Below are 24,429 nucleotides of genomic sequence, written 5' to 3' on the forward strand. Positions count from 1 at the left end.
AATAACCCATTTAGTTATAAAGTTTCAGGTAGTTTATCATACAGTAACAGAAAATCCTGTTTACATTTTAACAGCATCATTATACTTTCAATGGCATTTAGATCAGCACAGTGAGCTCATTAGGTAGTGTTGAGTAGCTGTACCTACAGAGAAAATGTTACAGGATTTGGGATAAAACCTATTAAATTACTGCAATCCTTCTACAGGGTTCATTCAATTCTGGATGAAGCACTTTGTCTTCCATAGAGGAAACCACAGATCTTTTACAGAAGAAGCTTGCACATTTTTCAGGAGACTATTTCTCCAGCAAACTGTCAGGTAGCACTGTGTGAATCATTTATTTTCAATTTGGCAGTTGAATGAAAACTAAGGAGGAAAAAAAAAAAAAAAGGAAAGAAAAAACCCTTCAGTACAAGCTGAAGTGAATTTGAATGGGTTTAATTTCTATCTCATTGGGCCAAGGAAACCCAGACTTCAAAAAAACCACACCATTTCACTTAACACAGACATTCCCATTGTTAAAGTAAAAGCCAGGTATAAAGAAGACAGACTTACCGCTTATTTTACAGCCCAAAGAGGACAACCAGAGCAGAGGTGGAAGGTCACAGTCCTACTTTCATCCATGGAGATTGCACAGTCCAACCTTCACTTCTCCACATGCACCATCTATCACAAGAGAACACCTAAAAGTAAAAATACTGGTCTCACCTTCCTCAAATGAAACTATTAATGACAATAACGTAACATCAAAATCGAATTATTGCCTAGAAACAGGTTCTCCTGCATAGAATAACAGGATGGTCTGAGTTAGAAGAACTTTAGAGATCATCTGGTTCCAACTCTCCTACAACAGACAGGGACACCTTCCAGTAGACCAAGTTGCTTCATCCCACTTCACCTTGGACACTTCCAGGGATAAGACAGCAACAGGTTCTCTGGGCAACCTGTGACAGTTTCCCACCACCCTCATAAAGAAGAATTTTTACCTAATGTCTAATCTAAATCTCTCCTCTTTCAGCTTAAGCCACCCCCACTACATGCTCTTATTAAAGACCCTCACAGATTTCTTGTAGGCCCCCTTTAGAGCTACCTTCAACATACCCATAAAACTCCTCCTTGTCTTCATAAAAGCAGATCTCTTTCTACATACAAAGGCAACTCCCTCAAGGAGACCAAGGAAAACACATATCATGCTGTCAGGCTCCTGAGGGCACTAATGAGCACTTAATTGCCCTGATGGGTCTCACCTGGGATTCTCAACTACCTTGCTCCTAAAGGATATGATGACTACACCTCTCACCTTGGCCTTGCCCTATTGTTGTGCCCCATCTGTCTGCCACCAGTGTCTGCTCAGCATTCACTGCTGCCCATGGTCCTGCTCAAGGACTGCACCATGGTGGTGCAGCAACTGCCTGGTCCCTGCTCCCAGCTTCCCTGCAGCAGCCTGTGCTACTAGCTTTCCCATAACTGGGTGTTGCAGGGCCAAGATGAGAAACTTCACCAGTCCCCCAAGCCATGGGGTCCAGCTTTCCACTTCTGTGGAGCTTTGGGTGAGCTGCCAGGCCCTGCAGGAGGAGGGGGCCTGTAAAAGAGGAGAAAAGAGTGGCTGATGCTGCCACAGAAAATTAAGTTATAATAACTTCTGCCAAAATATTGTAAAAACAAGGGGGAAAAAGATGCTATTTTAAGTCTTCCACTCTACAGAGATTATATTCAGCAAGTTGCCTCTCTTCAACTTGATTAGGAAAGTTTAAAAGGTCACAACAGACCACGGAGTATTTGCAACCTGGAAATGAGTCAGCTTTCAGAGCACGGGGTTGAAATGCCTTGCTGAAGCAGCCTGTCCTTCTTGCACCTAAGACATTGAAACTATAGGCTGACACATGGAATTTTATGTCTGCAAAGCATTTTCTGAGCTAGCGTAATTATATTTGAAGCTGTAGCATGATATAAACTGCTTTTAAGTCCCATAAAAAGCTTGTGGTGGTCTGCACAACAAACCTCTCTAGTGCTATAACCCAGGTATTAGTCAAGAAAAAATGTTTTGTTTTAACCTTTCCCATCAAATACTCAGAAATTTAATCAAAAATCACCCACTTTTTTCCATATGTGTTTTTAATGTCGAGGACACGTCACATGTCATGGGAAAAAATTTGCTGCTGCAAATTTCAACTAGTTCTGGTAAAGAGCTATTTCTCTAGGAATAAGGGCCCCAACAGTGCTGAAAGAAGAAATCCTTAAATGTAGCACGTGCAATAGTGAAATTTGCTCCTATTACTTCAGACTCTTGGGACCAAGACACCAAGTTAGTCATAAATGCTCTGTGACATTAAGTTTTCCAAAGATACCACAGCTTTGACTGGTAAACCATAAATTTATGAACACCTGAAAACCCCAGAGGGCAAAACCGAATCTTTAGGTTTGCAAAGGCAATTCCAGTGATATCATTTTATTAGCCCCTTCACAGCTCAGAAAGCAACACGCGTCTAAATTAAAGCAGTATCTCCATGTCAGACTGGATTTTGTAAGGGACTATGTAATCAATACAAAAAGGGAATATAGATTATGTGAAGCTCTGTATGATAAACTGAACCATTCCTGTAATTTTGCAACCATACACAGAATCATAGAATCATGGAATAATTTGGGTTGAAGGGACCTTAAAGTTCACCTGGTTCCAACCCCTCCCATGGCAAGGACACTTCCCACTAGACCAGGTTGCTCCAAGCCCTGTCCAACCTGTCTCTGAACACTGCCAAGGATGAGGCAGCCACAGCTTCTCTGGGCACCCTGTGAGAGGGCTGCACCAGCCTCATAGTGAAGAATTTCTTCTTACAAAGTTTCAAACTCAAAGACCAGTGAGAACTTGCCAAGCATCACACCTGAGCAGTGACAGTGTCCCTCTGCAAGATGAGGTTATCTGACACATTCAGCTTCAAGATCTGAAATAACGCTGTCTGCTGGCATCCTGGAGAAACTGCACTGTGTGGTATCACAGATATCATAGAACTGAATGAGGATTTTAATTCAGACAACAGGAAGATCTGCAGCCTTTGAAGGGAAAAAAAGATTTACGGCTTTGTGACCTCTTCAAGCCACAAGCCACCTGATCAGCTCACAAGCCAGCTTATCAGGTATCATGTTAGTACATGAACGGGGAGCTTTTCCTCCAAGTGTAGAAAGGTATTTGACTGCCAAAACCCAAAAGCAAAATGGACAAAAGCAATATAACCACAGAGGCAGCAAAAGCTTTAAAAACCTGGAGCTTCCTTTTGCGTAAAGACTGATCTCTTGGCTGAATGTGCTTGGGGCAAAGACTGGAATTAATACCCTTTCTTCATCCTGTTTGGGTATTTAAACTTGGTGCCATCCTTTCGGTTGCCACAAAGCCATAGTACTACCAGTGAGAGTGCAAAATACCAGGACACATTTCTGAAAAGGGAAGACCTCTCTCAGTTCAGAACAGCCAAGCGTGTGCTTACAAAGAGCCTGTGTGAGACACGCAACATCCCACCACATGCTGCCCTGCCTCATCTTGGGGAAAAACCTTCCCTCGCTAGGGAATACTGGTGGAAACTCACAGCCAGTGGCATGGCTTTCACATGCATAGGTAACAATGGAGGAACTGGACTACATATACGGCTAAAGGGGTGTCTCGCAATGGAGGTAACCTGTCTAAGGTCCCACACTGTCCCTGTCACTACCCCATCCCACTTCATCTCACAGCTTCCCAGGATCTGCTCCATGCTTTTGAAAGACAGTTACCAAATAAAGACACTATCTGACCAGCGGTTAACAACCAGCTTGTTAGTTAATAGCCTGAGGGAATCTGAGGGCGTTTTATGCTCTAATACTCTGTTCATTAACTATAGTAACAACCAATTTCAAGGTGATTATTGCTATTATAAGCTATGATCAATTTTTTAAACATGTTTCCATTTTCATCCAGCTTAAATCTGGTGCAGCAGAGCAAGGGGAGCAGCTGTGTTGAGAATTAGACTTCTCCCCAGATTAATATCTGATTTTCCATCAAAGAGAATACAGGACACATTCTGTTAGGTTTCTAATTGTTTCTACCATAAACCTTCACCACACTGAAATATGATCTCTAATAATTTTTAGTTTGAACTTCCTATACATAATCCATTTGACTAGATGGTCCTCAGCAAAAGCCGTTAAAGCAATTTGTTTCACTTACGTAGAGGAATAAATCAGTGCTTAATTATCTGTGGTTTATTATTAACAGCACTGGTGAGCTGACCATATGCCATGACTTCATCTTTTCACACAGAAAAATGAGAATATACTGATTGTTTTTATTATGCCTTTCAGCACTCAGCCAGGGTTCCAATGAAATGAAGACTGAGAGGTCTGCAATGTTACTCAATGATAAATAATATTCTACAATTCTTTGTCCTTGCTTTTAGGATCCACCTTTACATGCTCTTTTACTGGAAGTACTTACTAGCATCTCTCATGGCAGGAGAAGATAGAATTATAACTGAGGATGTTTCCAGGAGGTATATGATATTTAGCATAGTGTATTTCTCTGTTGGCTTTCAAAGATACTGGCTTTAAAACATGGCATATGTTCAACTCCAGAATTCTTGACACACAGTATGCATTTAATGTAAAGACCAGAAAGACACACCTTCTTGATTTTTCAGACTTAATTGAGTCCATGCTGCAAACCTTTATGAAGTCAGTGCAGTACCAAATAACACAGGTTTTGATCCTCTGCCAGGGCAGCCTTAAACTCTTTAGTAGACACAGCGGCAAAATAAAACTTTCTTGAAAACATTACGGATTGATGAACTGCTTTGGAATGAGTTCAGCTGCCCAGACTTTCTCCACTCCAGATAGACCCAAAATGAACCAAAGGTTCTTTGAGATGCAAACCTCTGAACCACAGTGGCAGACACAGGCACAACCTCAATTCAGTAAATAGCAGGTGGTTTATATTTGTCAAAACAGGAATGGAAAGCCTTCAGATTCAAAGGCAGCTATGCCGTTGTTCCCTACTGCAAACAGGACAAGACTCTTCTGCACATGTTTCTGGGTGCTGGTGGGGTTTGTCACCCTGAGAGCCACTAGGTCCATTCTTGAAGATCTTTAAGCAAAGATCTGGTTGGCTGGTCACACTCTTGAGAGTTGCCCTGTGTCCAAGTGGAGACCAGTGCTCAGTGGTATCCCTCAGGGGTCAGTGATGGGACCAGCACTGTTCAACATCTTTGCTGGTGGCATGAACACTGGGATTAAGTGAGCCTTCAGCAAGGTTGCTGATGACACCAATTTGTGTGGTGCAGACAACACGCTGGAGGGCAGGGATGCCATCCAGAGGGACCTAGACAGGTGGGCCAGCACAAACCTGATCAAGTGCAGGATGGCCAGGTGCAAGATCCTGCACACGGGTTGGGACAACCCCAAGCACAAACACAGGCTGGGCAAAGACTGGATTGAGAGCAGCCCTGAGGAGAAAGACTTGAGGGTGCTGATTGATGAGAAGTCATATTTGACTTGTTGGAGTGAGTCTAGGGGAGGCCACAAAGATGATCAGAGGGCTGGAGCACCTCTCCTATGGAGACAGGGTGAGAGAGTTGGGGTTGCTCAGTCTGGAGAAGAGAAGGCTCCCAAGAAACCTTACAGCAGCTTCCAGAACCTGAAGGGGCCTATCATAAATCTGAAGAGGGACTTTTTACAAGGGAATGTGAGGATACGCCACAGGACAATGGCTTTGAACTGAAAGAGGGTAGATTTAGATTAGGTATTGGGAAGATATTCTTCATGGTGAGTGTAGTGAGACATGTTGCCCAGAGAAGCTGTGGATGGCCCATCTCTGGAAGTGTTCAAGGCCAGGCTGGATGGGGCTTTGAGCAACCTGGTCTAGTGGAAGGCAAGGAGGTTGGAACTAGAAAATAGTATCATAGATATTTAAGGTCTTTTTCAACCCAAACCACTCTGTGATTCTATGATTCAAAGTGACATGCGGGCTTCAAGTGGAAATCTCAGATATGCTGAGGGGATGCAATGCACCCATCAACCAAAAGGGACAAGGAAATCAGCAGGTACATGTAAAAAATCCAGAGAAGTCTGTCCATTTTAGGTTTTAGAGTCATCCTCCTGAGCTGCACCTCCCTTCCAGGGGTCATGAGATCCCACACAGGAGCAGAAATGGCAGCCTTATTTCTCTGCGTAAGTCTGCTACATCAGGCCACAAGCTGAGGATCCGAGTCCACCTGTGATTTGCACTGGCAGAAGAGGTCAGCTGACAGCTGAGGAACCTCCACTGCTTTTCGGGCAAGAGCAGTATTTCTGGACCATGCACACCATAAAGAGACCCAGAGCTTGACCAAGTGTTTTAGGGGGTCATGACCACTAAAATGTTATGTCTTCATCAGGACACTACTTACATAGGTTAACCTGTAGATTAGGAAGGGTAAAAAAAGCTCTGCAAAGTTATGGGTCCATTTGTGATGATGGGGATCCTCTGGCTGTTTGCTCCCTGCACCACCAGTTGCACCTTTAAACCAAATCCCACTAGAGTGCCAACTCCATGGCAATGGTTAACAAAGGAATGGGAACCAGGGGTCTCCTCCACTAACACTTTCATGCTTCCTCTATCCCACAGCACAGAGAAGAGGCTGTGCCAGCAGAAATCTACAGCTCTGCTTACTAGCTCATTCCCTCTTGTGTCACCCAACAGAGATCCTTAATCTCCCTCTCCTGATGTGTGTTTCATGACTTAATCTCCCACACACTTGGAACTGAGCTGAGACCATCTGCTCTTTTTTCACAAGTGGAGGGTAATGACTTTCGTTCAGCCTGACTCAGCACCCAAAGGAGTTGCTCTCCTTGTTAATACAGGTGTAGCAGGGGAGGATGCTAGGCCAAAAATTAGGGCAGCTTTTACAGCTAAGGCTCTTGCTTATCCAGTTGCCGACTTCCCTCTTCTCCCTTCCCCCCCAGCAAGCACTTGTTCACTCTCAGCTGGCACCCTCCTCAGAGGAGGCACCGTTGAATTTTCTTGGCTGTTCCCAGGCCTGAAGAAGCCATGTTCCTTCCACAGCCAGTCTCTGAATGAAAAATTCTCTGAGCAGGAGTGAATGCACCGAATTTCCTCTTACTTTGTCAAGACTCTTAAAATCTCAACATGAAGGATTACACTTACGGTCTACCTGTGGTGACAGGCTGGTTTTAGGCAGACTGCTGCAAAGTCGAGTGGCAAAGGGCTGTTCCAGCAATATGACAGAGGCAGGAGATGGCAGGGCTTTATAAGTAATACTGGTGGTTAGTCATATCCTCCTCCCCATTTTTTTTCCCATTCTAACATTGTCATACTCAGATCAGGGACATTTTAGTTCTTCTCACCCAAAATTCAAATCAGTTCATGCAGCAAAGAAGCCTTGAACCAGATCAATTACGTTACTGTTGTAATCAGGATGTAGATGAACAGCCATGTGCACCAACATCCATAGTCTCTGTACCTCCAGCCTGTTTGCTGCCACAACGTTTGAGGCTTCTGTGGAGACTAAAGGAGCCACGTACAACTTGCTTTGTTGCTTTTTTCTCTTTCTTAATTCCCTCCGGATAAACTCTCTACTGCCCGAACAACTTCAGTCTTGTGACAAGGGCAGGAACAAGCTGGCCTAGCCTCTGGGCATGGCTCTATTTTCAGAAAGGAAGAGAAGAAGCTGCACAGACACACGGCCTGAGTAGCCACAGGTCTGAACTTGGAGGGGACTGGGAATACATCAATCTTTTCAGTTTGCTGAAAAGATTTCACTTGAAAGAAGGCCACAGTCCAACACCTGTAAAATGGTTTTTGAACAGAGCTGTTCATCCATGGATCTCAAAGGGCAAAGGGAATGGAAATGAAATACAGTACACTAAGGCACGATCCCCATAGGAGACACTGTAAACATGCAATAAACTGAGGCTAGACCATCATGTATTTCCCTCAAATCCCTGAAGCTCCACGAAAACCATCCAGTACCCTGATCCAGCAAAGCACTTGAGCACTTTGCAACTTGAGACTGCAAGCTATAGCACTGATACAAGTGAGATAACATCACTCTGAGTGGGATGTCACTTGAAGACAAAGTTCTCTGTTTCCCTAAGTGTTCTGGACCAAAGCCTGAGATGCCTGGCTCTTGGTACCTGTTGTAATGATATTTCCTCTCCATACAGGCATTATGGATGAAATCTAGAGGCTGGATTTGTCCATGATAGGGGGAAGGAACCTAAATTTGGTTCAAAGAGGTATTATCCCCAGCATCAGGTGTGTGTACTTCTTTTTTTCTCGGTATCAACTGAATGGAAAGGGCCATTTCTTCCCAAAACTGTCCTCTACCCACTACAGTTAAATACTTCGCTGATTTTTTAATCGTCACATTCATCAGTTGCTGGATGTCATCTATTTTCCATGGCTTTTGGCACCTCTGTGTGGTATTACTGATTAATGGCAGCAGCATGTTGATCTTCAGCTGCCAAGTGCTGCTGGCCAGCACCCTAAACTTTTGGGTGGTTCTTCATCCTGGCAGAAAGAACTGTTTTCAGTGTAATCAGGTCATCCAAGAGCAAGGGAAGAGAAATTGAGACTGTTAACACATACATCTATAGGAATGATATATCAGCAGAGAAAGAGGGCCTGGGCCAGTTCTGAGCTGGTGCAAATCACTGGATCATCAGAGAAGACCACAAGGCTACATGATTCATGCAACCTAAGACCTGGTCTTAATTTTCCACAGCTCTGCTTTTATGATTTACACTTGTGCTGAGCAAATGACACAGGGTGTCAAATGTGATCAAGCTGATTGATACTGTAAACCAGGTCTAAACGTGCACAAAATACAAAGGCAGGGAAGAATCAGGCCCTGTGTATTCATTAACAGCCCTGTTACCCATGGGGTAGAGTTGATGCATTGCTCCACACTTCCAAGTGATGGAAACAGCTTTGTGTCAGCTCTGCTCCTGCTGACAGCCCCAAGTGAGTTTGAATTTGTTTCTCCTCCTCCTTCTCTTACCCCACAAACTCCCTTCTTACACCCTTGCCCATAAAAAGGTATTTTACAAAGGTATTTTCCAAATCTCCTCCTAAATGCAAGAGGCTAAATCCTGTCCCCAGTTAAGTCTTTGACAGTGTATGTAATCAGACTGAATCTGTTTCTGTACAGAGAGCACACATATGTGAAGATGCTCTGTGGCATATCTTTGCAAAGTGTGCCCTGTGGTTTGTGAGAGCATCTGCCAGCCAAAAGCAAAACCACCTCTGGCATTAGGCTAAAAATGCCTTACCTGGTGTAATTCAGCATGTCTACACTGAAGTCAGTGAGGATGGAGCCATTTGCTTCAGATACACATCTGGTCCACGATGTATAGATTTAGCTCTCGGCAGTCATGTATCCACTAATTCCTCTCCCATATCCTAACTATATTCTGATCAGCTTGCTTGGGGCTTTTTTCTTGTATCGTGAAGCTTGCTGAAAGTGCCTCTGTTCCAGGGCACTCTCTTTGAAATATGTCTTAGCTTCCAAGGGTAATGAACTCTTTTATAATAAACGCCTAGCTATAATGTGAACAATACTTGGCTTCCAGGAACTGCCTTATAATTACACGGCTCGGTATTGGTTGTCAGAGGTTTGCTTCGTCTTTAATATTTTATGAAGAAATTCAGATTCTGACAGTAAAAGTATTTAACCCAGAGGACCTAGAACCCTGACTATTATTTTGTAAAGTAGCCATCCAGCTACACTTTTGTGCACCACCATTATCCCTGGTGCATACTCACACTCTTTGATACTCTCTAAGTAGACACAACCACATGCTGTCCAGATGGAAACCTGGCTGCATCATTACATTATATTGAAATAGCCCAATACCACCTGTTTCTGCTGGGGTTTCTGCCAACGTTTTCCCATAAAACATTTATTTTGCTAATATTTTAGTTGGTCACCACAGAAGGACACTTGACGTTAAAGATTTACCATGTGTGCTGCCACAAGGAAAACCCTTTTTAAAAACAAAGCAACAAAGCTCAAGAATAGCTAACGCCTGTTGTTTAAAATATGGATGTTCACCCAGGCACTAGATAACAACACTCTGTAGGGACCGAAAACCAAACACAGGTTTTTGCAGTGTACATCAAGTGAATTACCTTAACTGTGTTGATACTCACCTCTCATATAATTAAAGAAGAACTTTCATGTGTGCAGTGGGACTAATATACAATAACACTAATGAAAACTCGTGGGTTTTTTTCCTTTTTTTCCCCTTCATATTAATCTACGATGTTATAAAACTCCCAGTCTTCTTCCTCTCCCCCTCAGCCGATAAAACAGGTTATCCTCAGTTAGTCTCCAGAAATGAGAAAGGCATTACAGCTCCCAGCCTACTTGGGATGTTTGAAGTATTTATGAGATACCCTCTACAACAGTAATAGGATTTTTTTATTTGGAAATTATCTTTGTAGAGACATTTTACTTTTTTTAAAAAAGCAAGAACCACTTGATTTATGAAAAGCATTTGATAAAAATCTTCCCAGCACAGAGTCACTCAGTTACACCTGTACTTTTCAGTGTCGATCTCTGTTTGTACAGTCCAAACAGTAGCTATACTTGATACAAACCCTTTTCTTCCAAATACAAAGTTTTGTTGGAAGAACAACAAACCTTATTAGTGATCCAATACTCCCAGTATATTCACTGGGCATCAATTATTACTATGTAATTTTAACAGGTTCTGTCCTATAAACGGAGAAGTAAGGACACCACGCAAACTGACCAAGAGAATCCCACAAATACCGAGCAGTAAACCAACAGGAAGTGATCTTGAAACGCAATAGATCAAACACACATGAATTATTTGGCAATCGGTAGGCACATCAGTAGAAAAAAGGATGCGATCAAAAAAGAAAAAATCCACAAACAGAACAAACATGTACAAAGTAAAGTAGTAATCCATATTAGTCACTACAAGTGAGAATTTCTTCAGCTGTAAGCAAGCTACTTCACAAAAGGGGGAAAGAGTAAACTTGGTAAGAAACAAAAATGTGAAGGTTTTGCTAGGAATGTTGTTTGAACATATTTAAGATTGCTCCAATTATATTAAATTGGAATATATAATATATACAAAATATACATTACAATATATATTTATGATATTATATCATAATATATATATAAACTATATATTAGTTTTTTCTGGTGGATTTTTATTATCCACCAGAAACTATAATAGTAATTATAAAAAAAAAATCCACCAGAAAAAATAACAGTAATTATGAAAAAAAGGGAATAAAACCAGTTTCCAGTTCACTTGCTGGGATTTATTCTAAATATAGCCCTAGCCATTTTTATCACGTCTGAGAAACAGAATACTTTTCTAGGTTGCAGAAGAATCGTACAAGTATTGAAAGAAAAGAGAAAGGGATCAGCCACGAGTCTAGCCTCATTTTGTTCCTTTCTCTTTTTCAACTTTGTTCCACGTTCCATTCCCAATAAAATCACCCATTTATAACCAAATCCCTGACTGCTGGCACAGAAGTAATTTAAATTTTTGCCTATTTTTAAAAAGCCAACTTATAACCTGCAATCACTACAGTAATTGATTAAATATCACAAGCAAAGCAAAGTACCTATTTGACAGCTCCTATTCATGGTCACATACCTTCCCTGAAGACAGGTAGTTAGATAATTAAGCAATCCATTTCACTGCATATATGCTATATACAAAAGAAACTGACACACAATGAATCTTGCTAAGCTTTTGTTCAACATATGAAATACTGTATAATCACCTTTTTTATGAAAGCACTTGACCTTTAAATTGATATCCCCCCAAAAAAGATGGTAATCGCTACTCAAAGAGATATTGAATGCGCCGCTGCTAATACAGACGATCATTGTCCATTAGTCATTATTAGATTTTTTCAAATCTAAAGGTGAGCATTTGATTATAACAAAGAGAAAAAGAAAATACTATTTAGGTTGCTATGAATGCTTATAGTTTTCTCCCTGCGAATCACAGTGACAATCAGAGTTATAGACTGTAACGTGAATACCATTTACACATTTGATCCCTACTCAGAGAGCAGCTTTAAAAGCTTTGAATGACATAAAGCAAGATTATCAGTGACAGTGCTTTTAAATATTATACACGTTGCCTGTATCACAAGTGTTTTTCTTTAGCAGCTGATGAGTATTATATTCTTTTGTATAATACATTGGAAATAGAATTCTTTTCCTCTGTTCAGGAAAAACGTATGAAAAATGTTTAAATACAACAGAGAAACTGCCAAGCCTTCTGAAAAAAAGAACACAAAAAGCTAATCTTTCTTTTTATTACATTTTAACTGTTTCTCTGTTCACTTTCTATGTGACATCACTAATCATATATTGCATTCCAGAAACTGTGTTTCAACTACAAGGTAGCTAGATGGGCTGGATAACCATGCTCAGAAGGAAGTGGTTATCGGGTCAAGCTCCACTTGGGGGCCAGAGGCAACTGTGTAGAACCAGCATCCATCCTGGGACCTGAGCTGTTTCACACCCTCAGCAGTTACCAGGAGATGATGGAGAGCACTTTCAGCCAGTTTGCAATGACCTCAAACTGGGGATCTGTCGATATATCCCCAGCCTGGGGCTGCTCCCCAGAGGGACCCAGCCAGGCTGGAGGAAAGTGAAATTCAGCAATTCAAGGGCAAATGCAAAGTCTTGCCCCAGGAAAGAAGAGCCCCCGGGCTTGGTACAGGCTGGGGACATGCTGGCTCTGCAGAGAAGGGAGCCAGTACATGTTTCCCACAATATATATATAACCAAGAGCAGATCAGAAACTGTATTCTTACAGTAAAAAGCTTCTCCAAGCACAAAACTGAAAAATCTTTCTGAAGAAAAAAAAAACACAGTATGCTTTTACACTTGTTTATTTTAAGCCTTTTAAACTTCATGGCTATTTCACCAAGGTATGTGTGACAGATTACTATTGGGTTTTTTGCACTAGAGCTTGCATTTAACATACTTGGGTTCGAAGTAAAAAATATTAGGAAATTCTTTCCATGTAAGAAGACAACCTAAATGACCTTAAGGGTCTGGCCTTCAGATCTGGTAATTTGCATTTTAAAGCAGTCCCTTTCTCATCATATGCTCCTGAAAATCTTCATGAATGTTTTGCCAATGCCGGTGCCCAGACACGTATCTGCCAGTCAAACTCCATTCAGTATGATCCTCTTCCTCATTTACACAAGACCTAATACCTCCCCTCCTCTTTGTAAATCATAATGGAGAACACAGTATATACGATTTGACTTGGTTTTCCTCCAGGATATGTTTGGTTCCACCCCTCTCATAATCTGATTTTAGGACATATTGACATGTTTCCTACCAGCATGTCTGTGTTGGCTACCGTGGGCACTTGCATAGCCAGCCTCAACCAAATTCCTTGGTAGCTGGTCGTAGTTGCAGTACCTCCTATCCTCTATCCTAACACATGGATAACTGCTGGAGCACCTTCTCCAGGGAGCAGAGGGTGGCCAGCTCTGGCTACTACAGGTGACCCCTACAGGTATCTGTTATCCACCTTCCACAAAGTTCGAAACTGTACAGCAGGATCAGCCATACCCCATTAAACAGCCAAAATTCAGTGAGACTGTTTCTGTCCCACGGTAGGAGAAGTGACTAAAACTAACCCACAATTTTACTCCCTGCCTTTTGCAAGAACTGACAATCAACACACAGACAAGCTCTGTAAGTCAATGCACTGTTACCATGTAAAAGTAAATGATTTAGGTAGAAGGCAAGTAATCCAGTCGATGATTTAGGTAGAAGCTGAATGCCTAAAGACAAAATTGTAGCTCCTAATCTTACCTACTGAGCTGAAAGTTTCCCCTCATACGCAAAGTTCTGCATTGAGATATCTGTAGGGATTCCCCAGTCAGAACAGCTCAGAAACTCATTGGAAGCCATGCTAAAAAACAGCAGACATATTTTTCAGACCTATAATGATAATCTGCTGCATGAAAGGGAATCAATATCGCCAGATCCAAAGAGCACCTGGCACCAATGTGCTACAGCTGTTAAAAGAGTTCACCTTCAGGATAAAGCCTAAGGTCAAAGACCTCACCATCACTCAAAAATGATAAATATTTGTTGCATCACTGCTTTGCAGAACTAAGCATTATGCCTTTTATTACTCTGCTTTTATCTCTCCTACTCCCTCCTGAGCAACAGAGCTTTGCCCAGCCTTGCCCAGGCTCCTAGTCTCAAAGGGCTTCCTGCCTATGTCCTCCCAGTTTCTGTCCATAACTTCTTGTGTGATGTTTCCATGGAAAATGGCTGCCATATAGACCCAGAAGGAGCTGATGAAGTGGTTTCTGTGAGACATCTATAAATAAATCACTAATCTTATTTCATTTGTACCAAAATCTCCATGATTACAAATTTGCTTTAGTGAATAGTGTCATCGTTTATCTTTACTGAGGGCATAACCCCAATTGGGTCAGGTTTTCCTTCTTTCACACCATCAAAATATTAGCACCACTGTTATTTATTGCTTGCAGTACCTTGTGCTTCACAGTGCTAGACTTTACAAACATCAGGGCAGTTTTTGCTCAGGAGAGGAGCAGAAGTTTTCATCTCATCCAACATGAAAAGACCCTGAAAAGATAGTGGAGGTATTTTTAAAACTTCTAAGGGAAAGAAAAGAGAAGGAGGATCTGAAATAAGATTTCAATTTATGAATCCCTACAACAGATGATTCTATATTTCATCATGTTATCTGTAAAATTTAAGTTCAGCTTTATTTATTTCTGTCACCCACCAACTGCTCTTGCTTAGACCCCACCTGAAGTCCCTGCAGTCACACCCCTTCTAGCCCATACCTACAAACATAAATTGAGTTATGCATAATGGAAACAAGCAACACAAGTGCGCAAACAATCCTGTGAGAAGTGTTCATTAAACTCTTCTGAGAGAGAAACTCAGATGCTGAAAGCACTCACAAACAGGCAAAGGGGTTTTTTAAGAAAATCAGCACTATTAAAAGATAGTATTTTAAACGATAAGTACACATAGCTATGAATAAGTCCGAGATGTTTGGAGTTTCTAACTTCACCTCAATCAACTGAGGTACAAAAGTACATGTCTCTTGCAGGCAGGTGATATGAAAATGTAGTCACTTCCTCTTCGAAATCCCTAAAGAGCTCTTTTGCATTTAAAAGTAAAATGAAATCACCCTACCATACTAGTTTATTATTTACACCAGTCATGCAGCTATTTTTCTATTGATGGGGCAAAATACTAAGCATAGCTATATTTTGATGCTAAAACACTTGTAAAACTTAATTGAGAATACATGGATGGAATCGGTTTGAATAAAATCCTTGTATAAATTCTTTATCATTGTTGCTTTGGTTTAAAATCAGATCTTCTGTGGCAAACATTTTCCTGTGTGTGCAAAACGGCTGACCGTGATACTAAGGGGAGGTTGACCGATTTTAAGGAACAGCAAGTTTTGCATGCCAGATGTGTAAGACACATCTTAAACAGACACTTTCATCTTCTTCCTCCGTCTAATTCACAATTCCAAAAAAAAGTTTCTTCCATAAAAATTCCTCCCATACCTTCAAATCCTAGATACTTCTGTTTCGATGAGATGATTGCATTTTTGGAGATGTGTTTTCTCTCTGCACTGACTGAAACTGCTAAGACCAAATTGCTAAGACAACTTTTAAATAGCTAAAGCTGGAGCAATAAATCCCACCCAGAACTGAGGAAAAGGTCAAACCCAACTAACAACCAAAGACAACAGCAACACCACTAAAAATAAACACTATATATATACAAACAGAAAACACCGCTCTGCTTAGATAGCCCTCTGGCTACTGTAACTCAGCATTTAAATCCAAACTGGATTGCTGCAGGGCATCTTCATTTTGCAACTGGAGAACATGGGAAAAGAGCAAGGAGGTATTTTCAAAGGCAAACCCAAGAGTTAAATGGTTTGTTCCTACTGACTTCCAGCAAGAGCAAAGCTTCTCACTGGGCCTGAGAAAGGCTTGATGGGAGACATCCAACTGAGTGACTGCAGGGCCCAGTCCCCAACAAAACACACACAAAAAGAACAGCAGAGATCAAGGGCATCCTTGCCCTCCTCCGGACAACAGTGAGCAAATAATTCTTTTTAAGTACCTCTCAAAGGAGTCTGCCAAAGGAAATGTCTGAGACAGAGCTAGAAAATAAACTAGCTCTCCCCAGCCCCAGTACAAGTCCCTTTTCTCCAGATCATTGCCCTTCATTCTCTCCCACATCCTCCTTACTGGATTACTTTTCTCATAACTATATTGGGAATTTGAATTCCAAACCATGGAAACATTGAAGGTGTATCTTTGTGCGTATGTGCAACACCTGTACACGCAGTCCTGTACCCAAAACCCAGCCAATGCCATGACAGGATTAGGAGTCACCAAAAAGTACAGTTGCTTCGAAGGTAAATAATGCTGATAATGTTTAAACTACTGCAGTGGATCTGTTGATCCAGATCACTACTCTGGCTCCAGTGATCCAGTCCATAGGTCCTTTCAGGACAACAGCAGTTGAGAAACAAAAGTAAAAAAGGCAGAAGACTCTAAAAACTGTTCTGGAGGCCTGAAGGAAACAGAAGTGGCAGCCTTGAGTCCCTCCCCACCAACAGATTAATCAAACTTGCTAAAGAGATCCAGCTACAGAAACACAACTTTTACATAATGCTTTTGAGATATAACCCTTCCCACAGAACAAGCTGAAATAAATCCAGAGCAGCCACTTATTTTTATTATTATTACTATTTTATATTGCCTCTAAGAAACAGCAGCTGAGCTGCACTGTCAAAATCAGTGCCAGCCACAGAATGAGGGGTAGGCACTGCAGGATGTAGGATTTAGTATGTCACCAGGAACAGACGATGCTCAGGGACACTGGGTAAAGGTTAATACAATAAATGGGAGGCAAAGGACAGTTGAGGGTAGAGAAGTTCTGCAGGAAGTAGAGCAGGAAACAGAGCAATTAGAGGAAATGCTCTGGATATAATATGAAATATTTATCTTTCTGGTTCTTCTCAATTTTTCCATATAGCCTCAGTAATCCAGACCAGGACCCTTTGGTTTAGATGCTATTTAGAGCACAGTGATGAAAGCAGATGGTGTAAACTCTACTGTGGCCTTGAAACACAGTTATCACATGTTAGCAGCTAGAAAATGTGGCACAGTAGGACAGTTAAAGGCACAGTATAACTTGCCATGGTTTGAAAGCTGCTTCACGTCTGCGATCTCACAGGAAGTATTAATGCAGTAATGTTAATAATAGATCCATTAGGAACTGCCAACTAGAAATGCATGGCCATGCGTTCTTCTGCTTCTGCCAGGGCAATCTCAGCTGAAGAAGGTCCTTCCCTGCTACACATACAGCCCCTGGCTGCAGAGGATGGAAAAGCAGCTACACAGAACATAATTTGTGTGACCTTTCCTGGGGTATTTTACAGATAACATTTTCCAGGGCCCAATCTAGGCCCTAAATGCTAACCGATAGTAGGCAGTAGATGTAAAATTACCAAAAGAGATTGTGAAATAGAGGCCCTGAGGTGAGTTTACAAATGTATTCTCTTAAAGGAAAGCACACTTTAAAAATCTTGGCCCTTTACAAATGATTTCGAAAGAAGAGCCAAGGCTTCCTCTCACATCAACATGTTCCCATGTATAGAACTTGCACTGACCTTACAATGTACATGTGAACACACATACTCGAGTGAACCCCTCTTCTGACTCCACTATTTAATTTATACCACAGGGACAAATTCTTCCCTTAGTGATGCTGGTGTAACACTAAAGTAACTCGGTCAACTGCAGTGGCCACTACTGTTGCCATTACTAGTGCGATGCAGGGAACATATGTAATGCAACACTGCTCTCCACTCCCCTTTTGGAGAATTTATTAGCTTATTTATTGATGTGCTAGCTATGGGGCCAAGGCTGTCATGAATGCTTGTACAGAGTCAACACCTTTCTGCAACAGCAGGGTGAGCGAGGAAATTCCTGGTTGTTAAACAGCCTACATCTGCAATACCAGACTAAAACAATCTCTCAAGTAAATTTATTCCTTGATCTAAAAACACACATTTCACATCCTATGTATCAATTGTCTTCACTCTCCTAACACAAACGACTGTGTCCTACACTCATTTACAGTAGCGTTAATCCAAAATAACGCCACCAAGTCATTTGAGGTACTCCAGATTTACACTGGTGTGAGTGAGCATTTGGCTCCCAGTACCTACAGCTGGAGATCCTCAGCTGGTGGAGATCATGGCAGTTCTTTTAAGTCAATGCCTCTGAAATTAATGTAGTTATGCTGATTTACACCAGGTGAGGATCTGCCTTGTGGTTTCTGGCTTTAAATTCTCTTCCTGTCAGCCATCTCATTCCAAAATGGCTTCAATAGACAACTTTTAGCCAGAATTTCCTCTGCTATTTATAGGATTATCTCAAGAGTTTCTACGATAATCCCCATATTTCCATCTTTGTATCAGAGCCTATTCCAGGGTTGTATTATAGCCAAACTATTCACATATCCAGATGACACCATTCCTTCCTCCTCTTTTCCCTTCCCTATTTGGGGTGATTATTCAGAGGGGAAATGTCTCTCACGGCCAAATCCTCAGCTGGAATAAATCAGCATAAAATTGACATTAGTGATTTACATCATTTAGTGATATAGAAGAAAAGACAAAAAAGAAAAAAAAACTAGTTTTTACCAATGCAGTTTAAAATTAGTAACAGGTCTTTGTAATAATATTGAAAGAATATTAAAATGTAACCCATATGTACACCTTTGATGTGTGTTTTACAGGCTCAGCTAGGCATCATTTCCAGCTTGGAATGACAAAGCTTCTTGCTGTTTTGTTTAATAAAATCCTCAGTAATTCTGCCCTTAAATAGTCCATACTTATTCAACATACTTCACCTCAAGTGTACTTAAAACACAAAACCAAGGTCTTTCACAAACAAAATCTATTCTGTCAATTTCCCACTTTCTTTTCATCTAGCAAAACATTAAATTCAACCTGTTGAAATAGGTCAGGCTTAACAGAATTTAAGCTTGCTATACAGAAGTGCCATGGGGGATCTCAGACATCAATTCTCATTCACACTCCAGAAATCTTACAGTAAATAATTTACCATACAATTTCCTATCAATCCATCCAGCTTTCTCTTATCTGTCATTTCCTAATGTCTGTGTCCACTTACAGATATTTTATTCCTCTTCTGGAGAGCTAGATTTCCTCTACACCAAGTCCTTGTAAACTAGCAGTATCTGCTCAACTGTGATACACTACACAAGGATCTTAATTAATAAAACAACCCAGATCAGAAGAGAGCTGCATGCACAGCGGAGAGAGTTGAAAAGCAGAATCCCCTGCAGGGACAAACTCAGAGTCTGTGAAACCCTTCAGAGAATCAAAGCAATCTGCATCACAAGCACATTCTCCCTGTACAGAAGTGCTTGCAGGAACTGCCAATTTCTACAAGTATATAAGTAAAAACAAAAGAGGTAACGCTGACTAGTGTGATTTCCACTTGTTAGACTTGACATCTTGACACAGTCTTTTGGGGGAGATCTGATAGCCAGTGGCAGAGACTAAATATGTAGGAGAAGCTATGTATTACCAAAGGCAATATTGAATACAGGCTCTTGAATCCAGTTCTCACAGGTCAGCAAATGAAAGCCTTTCCCCCTCCACCACCACACACTCACTTTCTTCCCCAGGGCCAAAAAGGTTGGATTAACATTAGGAACTCCTGGCCTGGAAATTAGTTGTTATACATTTTGGGGGGGGGGGGGGGGAAGAAGGGTTGGCATAAGGGCAGATTTCATTTCAAATAAGTATGTTTCCTCCTTTCATTTCCCTTCACCTTCCATGTGAGATAGCAAACCAGGATATCAGTATTCAGAGTCCATGTCAAAGATTTAATTTTGTACAGTTTATACTACTTGAAATCAGGTTATTGTTTTATCTTTATGGAGATGAATCCAAATTGAAAACAGACAACCTGGAGGAACCGCGTGGATACCAGACTCACAAGAGCAGGCATTTAAGTGAGAATAGTGTGTGTTCATGCTCTTAGTTTCTTATTCAGCCTAAGGAGTGGCAAGTCAGTACATGCAGAAGTCCACTGAGCCCAATAAGCAATGGCTGATAAATTCCCATAGAAAAGGTAACTATGTTCCCTCTTTCTGCAGCTCCATCACCAGGTAAATTCATCTTCTTTTCACTCAATGGGATAAAAGTCACTCATTCTGTTGACCTGTTTGGAGTTAGACCAAGGATAATTTGGCCAAAACCAAGCAACACCACACAGCAGGATTATTTCAGGGTGTAACTTCTGGCTAAGGTTGCTTTCTAAAAGCTGTGTAAGAGTAGTCAATAACAAGATGGAACCCAATATGCAAAATTCAATATAATTTCAGATAAAGTAATGATACACAACACAGTATAAGATGTACATACTTCATTTACAAGCTGCTACTCCTTAGATACTGTTACATAGCTAGATCACTGTATTAGCTAATGGGTATTACGGATCAAAGGTTTGAAATCAATAAAACTAATCCAATAAGGAAGATGGGCATAACTGAGGCTAATATTGGTAGGCTGCTATTTAAAGTGTTTGAGTCAAAACAGCTTGGCAGGAAAAGAGATCCCCAGAAATCCCTGTGAACTACAACAAATGTCCTTGGTAAGAGTTTAGGCTGGAATTCACAAAGTGTATGTAATTTTGATGTAACATTTTATCTCTGAAAACACTGAGGGTAAAATCTTGATAGCGCTTAAGTCAGACAGACACCAGTATCAGTGGAGCGAAGAATCTCACAGTAAAGGCCAGAGGTAGACCAGTAAGCAATGCTGTTAAAATCCCATTCTCCAAGTCCAAGAATCAAGTAAAAAGCTTTATTTTCTCTGAATCTAAAACTATCCCTTGAAAACACACATCCAAATGGCTATGAGTAGGTAGGCTAAGAATTCATTTTCTACTACTGAGTGCATAATTCATAACAAATATGAAGACTAAATTTCAAAGCTGGCTGTTTCTACCTACCTATCATGAAGAGTGGTCTGCAAGTGATTCGTTTCTGCTACTTAACTCTGGCTGGAGGCAGCCACACGTGGAAAGTACATGGCATTCCTTTCCTGCTCTCTCAATAAGCAGGTAAACACCTTAACACAAAACTTACATCTAAATTAGGTCATCAGAACTTACTTGTCTGTTCATTAAACATGAAGCCTAGGACAACTGGCATTTTAGTTTGGTACCTCAGGATTTCTGCAGGACCTTAAGGAAAATGTTATCCTGCTCACGTCTGCTGAGCAGAAAAATGCTTGTGGACAGAACAATAGCTGAAGTGCATTGTGAAATTTAGGCTCCAAATTTTTAAACCACATGCCCAAATGCATTTTGAGTCACTTATTCCTCCACATATGTACACAAGTCTGACTCTGATCAGGAGTTAGATAAGTTTAACAGCTCTCATACTCAAAACCTTTAGAAGAATATTTACACCCTTTATTACAAGTGCACAGAAGAGATCACAGTGAACAAGGATGAACACAATCCTGCCTGACCGGATTGATCTTCCCTATAATCATCAAACTTAAAAGCATCAGTCACTGTGCCAGAGGTGTACTAGAACTCAGTATAAATCTTTTTCCTCAGCACTACACACTTGTAGATTTAACAGCGACAAGTCCTCAAAACCTGTATTATTTGCGTTTTTTTCATCCCAGATGAGTGGCTTGGATTACCAAGAGACTAACAGGCTGCACCAAAGTTAAGGAAATGAGTCCATTAACTCTGCAATGAGTATTTCTGTATGTCTGTGTGTACTCAAGATCCTCATCAAGCAGGCTTTCAGAGAAGTATTGAAAGTACTTCTCTTAGGCAGAGGCTTTGAATTAATTCCCACTAACAAGTTAGCCAAGAAAACCCTATTATGGGCAGCTCCTCAGCCTACTCAATGGCCTGTTCTAGTGACCAGTTAATGATGGTGATCAAACATGACCGTAAGAGTTTCCCTCAAACCTTCTAACCAGCTATGTAACAGAGTAATTCACAGGATTTTTAATTATGTAAATCTCTTGTTTACCTCTACAAATGTGAATGCTCCTGTCAGAGAAAACACAACTATAATCCTCCTAACAACTGAAACATCCAAAGAAAATTATAGATAATATAGACAAATGCAGTTACTTTCTAGCAAAATGATGAAGAATTTGAGATTAAAAGACCAAAATATATAAATATGATTTGAAGAAGTTAAGTTAGAAGGAATGCTTGCACTTTACACAAACATAGAGGTGTGTAGACATTCAGAAAACATACTCCAAAGAGCAGCTTTGATAGTAACTAATTATGGTTAATGCTTCTGGAAACTCGAAATAAAAGAGATTCTTGTACTGATATGTAAAATGCAATGAAAAACAGAATAAATACAACACCTGCCAAAAGCAGATTGTCTCCACTAAGTGCCCAGAGGGCTGCAAACACAGGGACAGTAATTCTGGCCCAACTGCTTCATAAACGAAAAGGTTTAGGGACTCTAGTGCTGCAGGCAGAAAAAGCTCAGGAGTGAAACAACAGCTCAGAAGTGGCCAGAGAAGTGGGCTGGCTCAAACGTCACCAATTGCTGCAGACTATTTGTTAATCCTAATTACACTTGGATTTCCTTTGTGAATTTCCTCAGGACAGCTAACAAAGGGATCTTTGTGAATGTCCAGCATTTGAATGTAATGTCCAGGGTGTATCGGCCAGTGCCCCAGATCACGTGGCATCATTACTAGAACCTGCATAAAAACTGCATTACACAGCTAGCAGCTATTCAAGTATTCCTGCAAAGGAGGAATGGCACTGACATGGTAAAAAAAGGAATTTCTAAGCAGGACTGGTCAGGAAATATTTTTGATTCCAGCACACTTTTTTCCCCCCTTTTTAATTTTCCATGGACAAGTAACAACCCACATGTTGAATTATTTTTCATTTGGGTTTTTGTTTCTCACCACTGATTTGATGAAAAGCCCTTTTCATTGAAGAAGACATGTCAGCTTTCTCGGAAAAAAAAAAAAAAATTAAATGACAAATTCTACTCAGAATGCTGCATTTTTTAACATAATGCTATCTTGTGACCATCATATCTGATTACAAGGCTTAAGTAATCAAACTACCACGGCACACATCTCAAATACTACAAATGAATATACAAAGTATGTATTTTGTATTTCATGAATATTCCTGCAAATAATAGTCAATCATTCAAATGCTGGTGCAATGTGAGCACAAAAAGCCAGATTTTTGGCTGCTATAAATCAGCACAACTTCAATGAAGTTTATGGAGTTACACACGTTTTAGACTAGATTAAAATCTGCCCTCAAGACCGAATCACATATGAACACAGGCAAATCAAAATATGTGTTTTTTTAAATCGGTTACCCTGAAGAGAACAAGTATTTCCTCCCTTTGATCATGTTAAATAAATGTGGTCCAAAAGAACAGAATATTATGTCCTTCAGCAGAAAGTTTCCCCGATTAAATAGCATGAGAGTCAGAACTGAAACTCTCATTGACTTTGCAACTCCAAAGTGACCCGTTTTAACCTGAGTAGCTGCTGAGTTGCCACTTCAATATGCTCTTCGTACCCCTGCAGAATGTAACCAAAAAGGAAGAAAATAAAATAAACAGAGCACAGGCTGAAACAAAAGGCAGTTAAAACTCACTCTTCAGTTCTTGGCATTACTGGGCTGGTCAGGAAATGAAACCACTGCTGCAGGAATTTGAAAGGGTGAATATACAGGGAAGGGGGTCAAGGTTTGGGGTGGCTTCCTCTCCCTTGGCACTGGGAAATCGGAACTACCTTGTATCACTGACCCAGCTCCGGATGCTGGGTAAGTGGCTGGTAATGGATGGAAACACAAGAGAAAACAGCATTTCCTAATGAACAACTAGAAAAAATACCACAAGGACGTTGCTTCTTAGGGTGATCCACAGCTGTATTTTGCAGAAAAATATCCAAGTGAAGGAAAATTACCTCCTTTCCCTTTTTTAAAGTACTTGCAATCGAACACAAGATTGGGAAGCTTCTGTTAATGTTATGATCACAGAAAAATTCATACATGCACACATGTACACCCCTAAACAAAACATAGTCATATAAAAAGATGAATAAATGTATTCTTGCCTAGGATGAAATTATTCCTGTAAGACTATAGGAACTAAGTCACATCATAATGAAAATGACTGGAGGAAATACAAAATACATTTAAGCTGTACCACACACACCTGCTGATCAGAGGCCCAGATACCCAAGTTCATGTATTTTCTGAATTATCTGAAGGGGGCCTATAAGGATGCTGGG

Source organism: Pezoporus flaviventris, unplaced genomic scaffold (genome assembly GCF_033815535.1).
Source record: "Pezoporus flaviventris isolate CSIRO_AGI_PZ_B2104156 unplaced genomic scaffold, CSIRO_AGI_Pfla_v1 ptg000031l, whole genome shotgun sequence".
Taxonomy (NCBI): Eukaryota; Metazoa; Chordata; class Aves; order Psittaciformes; family Psittacidae; genus Pezoporus; species Pezoporus flaviventris.